A 9,575-nucleotide genomic window follows, 5' to 3' on the forward strand; every position below is an offset into this window, starting at 1 on the left:
AAGGGCTGAGATAGGGCAGAGCCCGTCTCAAGCCCCGCTGTTAGATCCATCTGCGATCCCCACGAATGACGTCGCCGCTCAGCCTCGGCATAAGCGGGACCCGATCCGCGGGGATCGCGAACCGAACCACTCTCCTCAAAGAGTGATCGGCGGGATTGGAGCGTTCTAAGAGGCAAACGCTCGCAATGCTCACAATAAGCCCCCTCGAGAGCTGACTGGGCATGCTGCACTCTCAAACAAACAACACATAAGCTGTGTGTATCCCCGCCCGTTAAATAGCGCGAGCAGGGAGGAACACACTTCTTAAATTGTTGTTCGTTCGCCATTGTCTCTCAATATAACATATATATATATATAGTTTTTTGAAATAGTGAAACTCCTGCTTAGTGACAGACAAAAACACTTGAGACAGATCCACATATAGCGCTTACTGAAGGCATAGAAGCTGTCGCGCTTGTGTTTTGGGGGTGCTTTATAGTTTCCTGGTCGATGACGTCACCCGCCTATGACGTTCCGTCTCTCCATTGGACTGATTCCATACGTGCTTCATGACGCACAACGCAGGGGCGTTCCCACAGCTTGACACAGCTCGAGTTCCCTTGAAAGGGAACTCTAAATACATATTAGACCAAATAAATAAAAAATAATTGGCTTTTTATTGTGTCTGACGGTGTTGACAAAAACAAATTAATAATATTGATAGCGGCTCCCTGATGCCCGCAAATTAGTTCAAATCTCCCATAATCTAGAGCTCGCGAGCTCCAAACCGTGTAGCGCACGCTCAGCAGAGAGGGAGAGAGCGAGACAACTTGGGTGTGTGTGCGAATGTGCGTGTGTGCCTCATGAAGCGCATGTAAACCCACCCCCCGTCAACAAAACCGGACACCCCTCCCCTCACCCACGTCAACAAAACCGGACACCCCTCCCCCCACCCCCCGTCAACAAAACCGGACACCCCTCCCCCACCCCCCGTCAACAAAACCGGACACCCCTCCCCCCACCCCCCGTCAATAAAACCGGACACCCCTCCCCCCACCCCCCGTCAACAAAACCGGACACCCCTCCCCCCACCCCCCGTCAACAAAAAGAGATACCACCCTGAAATGACTTCTTGCAGGTTGGGATGTCTGCTATTTTATGAAAAAAATACAAAATGAGGAGGTTGCACCGCTACATTGCTGAACAGCCAAGTAATAACTTTTTTTTTCAAATTTAAAACCTGTTTTATCAAAATTCGCAAGACTCAGTAATTAATCAACCGGAATGAATTCAGTCCAACTGAAACAAAAGTTGTGCATATTAACGTAGCCAGTCAGTCCAACAGATGGAGGATAGAAGGGTGAGAGGGCTCGCAGCAGGCTGACAACAGAGAGTTCCCAACGGCAACAGAGAAATATGCCAACAAAGCCAAGCAGAAAAAGTAAAGTCCAGTTTGTAGAGGAATGCAGAAAGAGCAGACCACGTAACGAACACAACAAACATAAACGGCAAACAACGAAGCGTGGAGTGGCAGCCAGATGCGCACAGCCTTCCCACACAGCATATGTAGTCACAATTTACGTCGTAAATAAAAAAATTTATTAAAAAAAGAATAATTATCCCATCCATGCAGAATTGTCAAAAACATGATTACTGGTTGAGAATGACTGCTTAAGTCACACCAACATTATAAGTAATTTAGAAATAAATTAATCAAATGTAAAATAATAATATAAAATGTAATTTTGAATAGTAAAGTTAGCTGAAATGTTTCTTTTTTTTTCAAGAAGGGCATTTGATACAGTTTAAAGATGAATTGAGAAGTTTGATCAAAGAAATGAGGGAACAGTGGGAATTGAAAGTTGTCAGTAATTATAATGAAGACAAAAGAAAAACATATTTAGAGGCATAACCAGGCCGGAGAGGTGTGAATGTGTGCAGGGGAGACGAGACTGAATGCTGTTCGTTTGCACCACTAAACAATAGAGACAATACACTGAATGGATGTTTAGACAACGACAATAAACATCAGTTAGCATTTTAGAGTCACCTGACATGACCTGACATGATCTTGGAAAACATTTAGTGAAACTCAAGACTTTTAGACTTATAATCAATTTATAATCACATATAAAACAATTCCAACATAAATTTTACCTTCATAAAGATATTTCATAAAAATACATTTCTAATAACTTAACAAAACTTCGAAGCTTTTTATAAAAAATTCATTATGACAATAATAAACTGTCAAGTGTTTGCTCTCAAAATGAGACCATACTTATGCTTCTTTTCATGAACTGTATCTGTTTTAGTTTGCGTATGTCATTTCTTGATATTTTTTCAAAAGCGGGGTCTGGCTAACAGGTTAAATTTGCTGTAAAAAATAAGCATTTAGAAGAGTTAATAATAAGATTACAGAATAAAAAGCATATTTTTTGGAGTATACTTGGCTGACTAATGAAAACCAGGCCAAGCACAACCTTCGAAAATGCATTACATAATAATTTCTCTGTGCTGTTACATATATCTTTACTAAAATGGGGCAGTATTTCTGATTCTGATTTTTGATCAATTCATATTCAGTTCAAATAAATGAACTAATGTTTTGTTTTCTTGTGAATAAAAGGTAAAAATTCAGATATTTCTGTGATGCACTCAAGCCCCAGATACGTGGGCTGCTTTCAGATGTCCTGGGCACTGGACTAAAGCAGCAGGAGGGTGAGGCGAGTTTGGCTGCAAGCGCATCCAAACCTTCAGAGAACGTTCAAGAACTGGCTCTTTGAATGCTATGTATGCTGAGTAGTTGGATGGAGATCAGGAACGCGGTAGCAGTGACATCAGCAGCTCAGCATCAGTGAAGTTGAATCTCTACCTATCAGAGCCAGTTATTAACAAGTTGTGCACAAGTGTTTTTCAAAGCGAGTGACTTTTTAACACAGCAGGGAATATTATAGATTAGAAAAGAAACCATCTGTCAGTCAAAAATGCAGAGATGCTCATATTTAGGAAAAAATAAATAGAAATAGAAAATGGCTCTATAAAGAAAAATCTGCCATTGATGTTTAAGACGTAAACTTTGGGAGATATGAATCTAATAATCTCTCTCCTTCTCTACCTCCTTCTCCCTCTCTCTACCTCTCTAAAAGCCCACACAATCTTTTCTGAGCTTCCCAGAAAACCCACATGGAAAGAAACTATATGGGGATATATGCGCATATATGAAACCTATATGCAGTTTATATGCACATATATGCTACATATATACAGCATATATGCACATATATGCTAATATATATGCTGCATATATGCGTATATATGGCACATATAGGCAAAACTGAGGTGCATATATGTGCATATACAGGCCATATAGGTCTCCTGTATTGCTTCTTTATATCCACATATAAGCCCTATATGTGCACACATGTCTCCTAGCTCATAGCAGGATCTGGTCATTTTTTACTGTCATACATGATGCCTAGCTCATATCTTCTATTATCAAGGCAATAAGAACTAACTAAAAAAAGAAATTATGCAAGAACTGAATGTGCAAACATGTGAAATTGGTATCACATGTAATTGGCATGTTATGGAATTTAATTATGGCAATTAAGTGAGAGGAGATGGAAAGCTATGGGAAAGCCATTTACAAGGTCAATTCTTTCTTGTATGAAGATAGTGGAAAAGAAGGAAATAACAAAATGGTTTGTCGTTTTTTTATTTTGTCAATCAAGCCCTTTTTCCAATTTCAGGTCACTTCCAGATTCACATTACAGCTCATAGGCCTACACATCCACACATTCACCGTTACATCCACCAAATGCAATGCAAAATGCAATGTTTTCTGTATTGTCTTAATGAAGTTTCTAGATGAATATGGCTGAAAGGTCATTACAGTCTAAATGTAGCAACAACAAAAAAAGAACATAGAACATACATTCAAGTAATCATCATCATCATCATCATCATCATCCCATCTATCTGAGCATTTCACTGTGGTTAATGAATTTGAAGACAAGCATGTATTTTAGTCTGTAAAGTTTTTAAAAAATCGAAAAGCTCAAAGATCTGTATCTCTGCTAAATGAATTTAATATGTTTGCGATGCCATTTATCTTTTCTTTTCTTTTCTTTTTGACCAAATTATTGTTGTTTCAAGTTATACTTATCAAATGTGAAAATGTGTAAAAGAAATGATATCAAACTCTGTAATTTTGAAAATTAAAAAAAAAAATCTCCACTCTGCTGCTACCATGGCTGCTACAGCGCCGCGCGTAGTTGATGAGTCATGACGTCCCCCGCCTGACGTTTGACGATTCGCGCCGAAAGATATCGGCTGGGAGTGAAAATGGCGATGGAGCGTTGGAGATCTGCTATGTCCTACTTATCATCAATCGTAAGTATTCCTAATTTTAATATTTATTAGCAGGGTTTTTTCTGGAGATGGATATTGCGGTGGCAGAGAAGTATAAACTTAGAAATTGTATGGGCTGAAAGTTTAACACGTGTTTGGCAAAATAAATGCTATGTTGTTAGCTGGTAGTGTGGGTGCTCATATAGCCGTTGATAAGATTCAAATTAGAATTATATTTATTTGTCTCTTTCTGGAGGAATTCGTAGAGGGTTCACAAAAGTCATGGCCTAGAGAATACAGTTCATGAGTACACACACTTCTCTGCCTTCAACGGCTCAAGAAGGCAATCGGCTCTAGAAAAAAACCCTGGGGAATTTGGGAGAAATATATATATATGTTTTAATTGCGTTCACAAACAGGTTTCCTCTGCAGAGCCTTATGAATGGGCTTTGGGGGGTTGTAGCTTGCGTTCACAGCTGCAGGAAATGTCTTTCGAAGAGTAACGTTAGAGTTGCTGGGTGCTATTTTGATTTAGTGATTGTAATTGTTTTGTTTTTTTATATAACCTCTTTCTAGAAATCCCTCAAATGAAAAGTGACCTCGCCATTATTGCTCAAAAGGTAAGTTCCTCTGTTTTTCATTGCTTTTTAAAATTGTTTCTCAAGCAGATCTGTAGAGACTTGTGATGTTGGGCTGATTTATAGTGTTAATTATTTGATGTATTTGCACTTTAATTTATTGAAGAGAATAACTATATTTTTCTTCTATGAACAAGACTGGAAGGAGTCCTGTGGAGGATCTAGATTCCCCCTTCTCGACTTTTGGAGAAGTGCAACCGGTGAGTAACCCCCTTGCATTTGTATTTATTTATTTAGTTTACTTGTTACTCAAACAGAGCTATATGGATTTTTATGATGTTTGGCTGATTACTTTTGCATGTAACTTTAATTTATTGACATGTTTGATGTTTTCCAAGCCTCCCCATGTAAATAAGAATCTATAGTGGCTTGCTTGGATGAATAAAAATTGTTGTGGAGTTTTACTAAGTTTCTTTCTTCTCTAAGACTCCAGAGAGGAGACCGAGCCATTTAAAGAGAGTCCCATGATGACTGAGCGCTTTCGAGAGACACCACAGGTGTGTGTAACCCTTTTATACCTCAGATTTTTCTGTACTTATTTTACTTAAGGCTCCAACTGAGCTATAGGGATTTTTATGTTGGGATAGTTAGTGGTAATATGTAATTTACTTGCCCCATATGCATAAAATTGTTGAAGTTTTACAATTGTTGAGTTTAACAATGTTTTTCTTCTCTAACAAGACTGCAGCAACAGCTGAGACATCAGTGAAAACACAGGTGGGTAACATTATTTAGTAAGGATGGGTATAAACTGTGTGTTTGTAGGAGCCAATTAGTGTTATACGAGACAATCATCCTTTCCTCCTGCACCCCTTCGCTCCTCTCCACCCACTGTCTTTCCTCCTTCCCTACTCTCCATCCAACCTCCTCCTCCCTATTATTATATTATTATTATTATTATTAACTATTGGGAAGCTAAAAATAAGAATCAATATGAAACATAAAAACCTTTCTAAAAGTTGCCAGTAAATTAATATTGTGATGTGAAATTATTTTTCAGATTGAAGTTATAAAGGGCTCTGGGGTGTTTTGCCAGGCCTTGCCACCTCTGCTACTGCCATGGTGTGGAATCTGCTGCTGGGCACCTTTTGATTTGGAGACTTTGCTAAAAAGCAACCTGAATGGTACAAAACAACATGTTCCTAATCTCTTCTGTCCTTGAAAAAAAGTCAGTCATATTCTGTGGAATAAATTATGTTTGTGTGCGGGCATACCATTGCTTTTTTACTTGCCATTTTTGTATTTCCTTGCACCTCAAATAAAAGTGATGTGTATATAAAAAATAATCTCTTGTTTTCACCACCTTCATTTTACCCCCCTTTCATAATAATTTTGAAATATTACTTTAAGGTGGGAAGCCAACCAGAGGGGATGGGGAGCAGCTGGTCGCCCTTGACCAAATTAAAAAGGCAGCCATTATTGGTGAGTAAATGCATAATGCGTTGAGAAGGGAAAACAAAACTTTTAAGACTTTATAAGTTCACTACTTTAACCATAGCCTACTTGTATCAATGTTTATTAGGTATCAATGGAGACTGTATTAGATAGGGCACCCATTATTGTTACTGTATCTGCTTGTAACCTATAATACTAATTCATTGCTTGCTCATTTCTTGATCCTACCTTTCCTTTTCTAAAGCCACATTTCTGAATTTTTCCTATCCATGAATTTTCTCTGCTTTGGATGCACATGATTGACCGTGTGACTGTTAACAATGCAGTCCCCATGACGGATGTGCATATGAAAGAACGATGCCGCTAGAAAAAAGGGGGGGTGATGTTTCCAATCAGAATTTCTTTCAGATTTAGCAGAATCCAATCAGAATCTTCCAATTGACGTGTTTACATGACGCATTTTTTATTATGATCAGCCCTTTATCCAAAATATGTGTCCAATCGCAGCTGTACTGTAAGCACTTTGGGTTCCTGATGAAGCACTATATTATTATTATTATACTGTCTTATTATTTTTGTCTTCTCTAGATGCTACATTGAAGAAGTGGCCGGCAGCCAGCCGAGGACAGATAGGCACACCTATCAATTCGAAGCTCACAGAGCTGAGAAGATCAACAAGATAAATTGGGGTTTTTTCTGTTCAGTTTTTTGTCTTATTTTTGTTCTTGTAATATTTGATTGTTCTTAAGTAAATAAATAATTAAAATTTCTACATCTTGGGCTATTATTTATGTTGCCTAGTAGCTATGGATTTTAATAATTATACTAATATATAGGTAACATATAGCTGCATATATGCACCTATATAGGTACATATATGCAGCTATATATGTACCTATATAGGTACATATATGCACCTATATAGGTACATATATGCACCTATATAGGTACATATATGCACATATAATATAGGAAAACGGCCAATTTTATATATGTCACATATATTAAAATCCTATATCAAAACCTATATTAAAACATATATGTTTATATAGGTTTTTTCCATGTGGGAAAAGCATCTGCTCCAGAATGAATCACTGTAGTTCTGTTAGTGTCCGCTGCATTTCTTCTTGACATCCCAAGAGATGTGAGCTTGCACTGGGCCTGGTTTGTTAGGCCTGTTCTGCGAATTGAGTTAAAGAGATAGATAGATAGATAGATAGATAGATAGATAGATAGATAGATAGATAGATATGGAGATACAAGTTCTTCGTTATTTATTTTTATTTTGCTGTGCACTTTATTACCTGTGGTCCTTTAAGTAGGGGAGCGCGGGGCACAACCCAACGCGGGGTTAAATGTAACACGGACCTTTTGCATAGTTAGTCAGGGTCAGTCAGGGCGTGTTTCCGCTCTTTTTCTCTCGCTGCCAGAAGGCGGTTTCCCGTGGATTTGTGGAAAGTTTTGAAAAGATTTCGTGAAGATACTGGACAAAGAGTGTTTTGACACCATGCAAGTCAATTTTTTCATCCTACTTTTTTTCAGTTTCTGACTTGAGTGTGTACGTCACCAAATCTAACTTTATATTACCTTAATCACTGTCATGTTGGCTAAAACATAGCACAATTTTGAAACATATCAGCAACTCCTAGCAACTGTTAGCTAGGCTTAAAATATTTTTTTCACTGCGGGGTTAGTTGTAGCTCAGTGTTATAGTATCTACACCGCCAAGTGTACAACGATAATGAAATGAAAACAGGGAGCCACACAACTTGTAGGGTTTGAGTATTTATTTATTTATATATTCATTTTGCCACATTTAACTTTGTTGGACTTTCACAAACTATGTTGGAATTTAAATGTCGAAGTATGATTTTTTTCACATTCGTTAACTATGCATTGATCACTTGTTTTTCATGCAATAAAACCCTTTAAAATGTTATTTTGAGCTTGTTTTTATTATTATTACTGTTATTGGCATGCACCTGCCACTCACAAATATAATTCAAAAGCAATTACAATATTTGATTATTTTATTTGTTTATTTATTGCAAAACTGTGCAGCCCTTTCATATATCTCTATCCATGATATTGGTCCATAATAGAAGGATGATTGGATGAGGGATGGATGTATGGATATCTATCTATACAGATGCACAAACAATATCAAACTATGCAGATAAAATAGTACTGAATTATGTGTGTTACACACAAGTGTTACAACTAACCCCTCTATCTGTTACAATTAACCCTGCATATGGGGTAAGTTGTAACATTTGTATGACAACTGTACAAGAATGGTAGGTCCTAGAAAAACAACTTTAAGTGTTCATTTGTAGCAGAGATGTGCAAGTTGCTTGTGTAAAAAAAAGATTAATCTAACCTAAGTTTTTTTTATTTTTTATAATTGAGCCAAGACCAAAATGTGTTAGGCGCTCCCCTTTATTAGAAAAATGGAGGGCTGACGGACTCGAAACAATATTTTGGCTATAGCCCTTTTTTGTTGCAGTTTTTAGTCTAAAGTTAAAGTAGTCTAAAGCTAAATTTAAAGACTCTGTTTGTTCTCTTATCTTTTTTTAACCTTTTCTTTAATCTTAACCTGCCTGGACTGTTTATGAGTTATGGATTTCCCTAATAAAATACTTACTGCATTATTGGATTTTCCATTGTTTCCTTGAGTGTGGATCGTGACAGAAGGACTCCGTCATGTCAAGATCCAGCAGTACGGGGATCCGTATCCCTCCCCCTATTAATGGGAGGAAAGGAAGACCACTGAGTGGGACTTCTCGAGCCGGAGAGGTGGGGCCCTGTATGAAAATTTTTCAATGCTTTGTGTTGTGGGCCCGTCTGACTGAGAATTAAATTCTAAACTAAATTCTCCCGAGCCCCCTTCCATCGGACACGGACGGATCTTGATTGTTAGTTTCTGTGTGTATAAATACACTGCCTGTTTAGTGTTTGTTACCGAGTCCTTGTTATTCATCACACCACTTTTGAGGTCTGTTTCCACTCTGTTCTTGCCTGGTTATTGTTTTGTGTTTTGGATCGCTTATTAGGATTTTGACCCCTGCCTGGACTGTTTATGAGTTACGGATTTCCCTAATAAAATACTTACTGCATTATTGGATTTTCCATTGTTTCCTTGAGTGTGGATCGTGACAATTTACGGATTTAAAAACACATTTTTAAAGAATTTTTAACTCGATTCTAAAA

The 9,575-nt window shown here is 37.7% G+C and overlaps 2 long non-coding RNA genes across 2 annotated transcripts; both read left to right on the plus strand.

Annotated features, from left to right (window-relative positions):
- Positions 1–4,311: 4,311 nt before the first annotated feature.
- LOC143703933 (uncharacterized) lies at positions 4,312–5,467 on the plus strand. The gene is made up of 4 exons (XR_013191488.1): positions 4,312–4,374; positions 4,909–4,952; positions 5,108–5,170; positions 5,397–5,467. It is a non-coding gene; the product is annotated as an uncharacterized LOC143703933 (long non-coding RNA).
- A 497-nt stretch (positions 5,468–5,964) lies between these two features.
- Positions 5,965–7,004, plus strand: LOC143703934 (uncharacterized). The gene is made up of 3 exons (XR_013191489.1): positions 5,965–6,094; positions 6,321–6,392; positions 6,954–7,004. It is a non-coding gene; the product is annotated as an uncharacterized LOC143703934 (long non-coding RNA).
- Positions 7,005–9,575: the final 2,571 nt, after the last annotated feature.

The sequence above is a fragment of the Siphateles boraxobius genome, unplaced genomic scaffold (genome assembly GCF_051911475.1).
Source record: "Siphateles boraxobius isolate OS27281-9 unplaced genomic scaffold, OSU_SipBor_1 39, whole genome shotgun sequence".
In the NCBI taxonomy this organism is placed as follows: domain Eukaryota; kingdom Metazoa; phylum Chordata; class Actinopteri; order Cypriniformes; family Leuciscidae; genus Siphateles; species Siphateles boraxobius.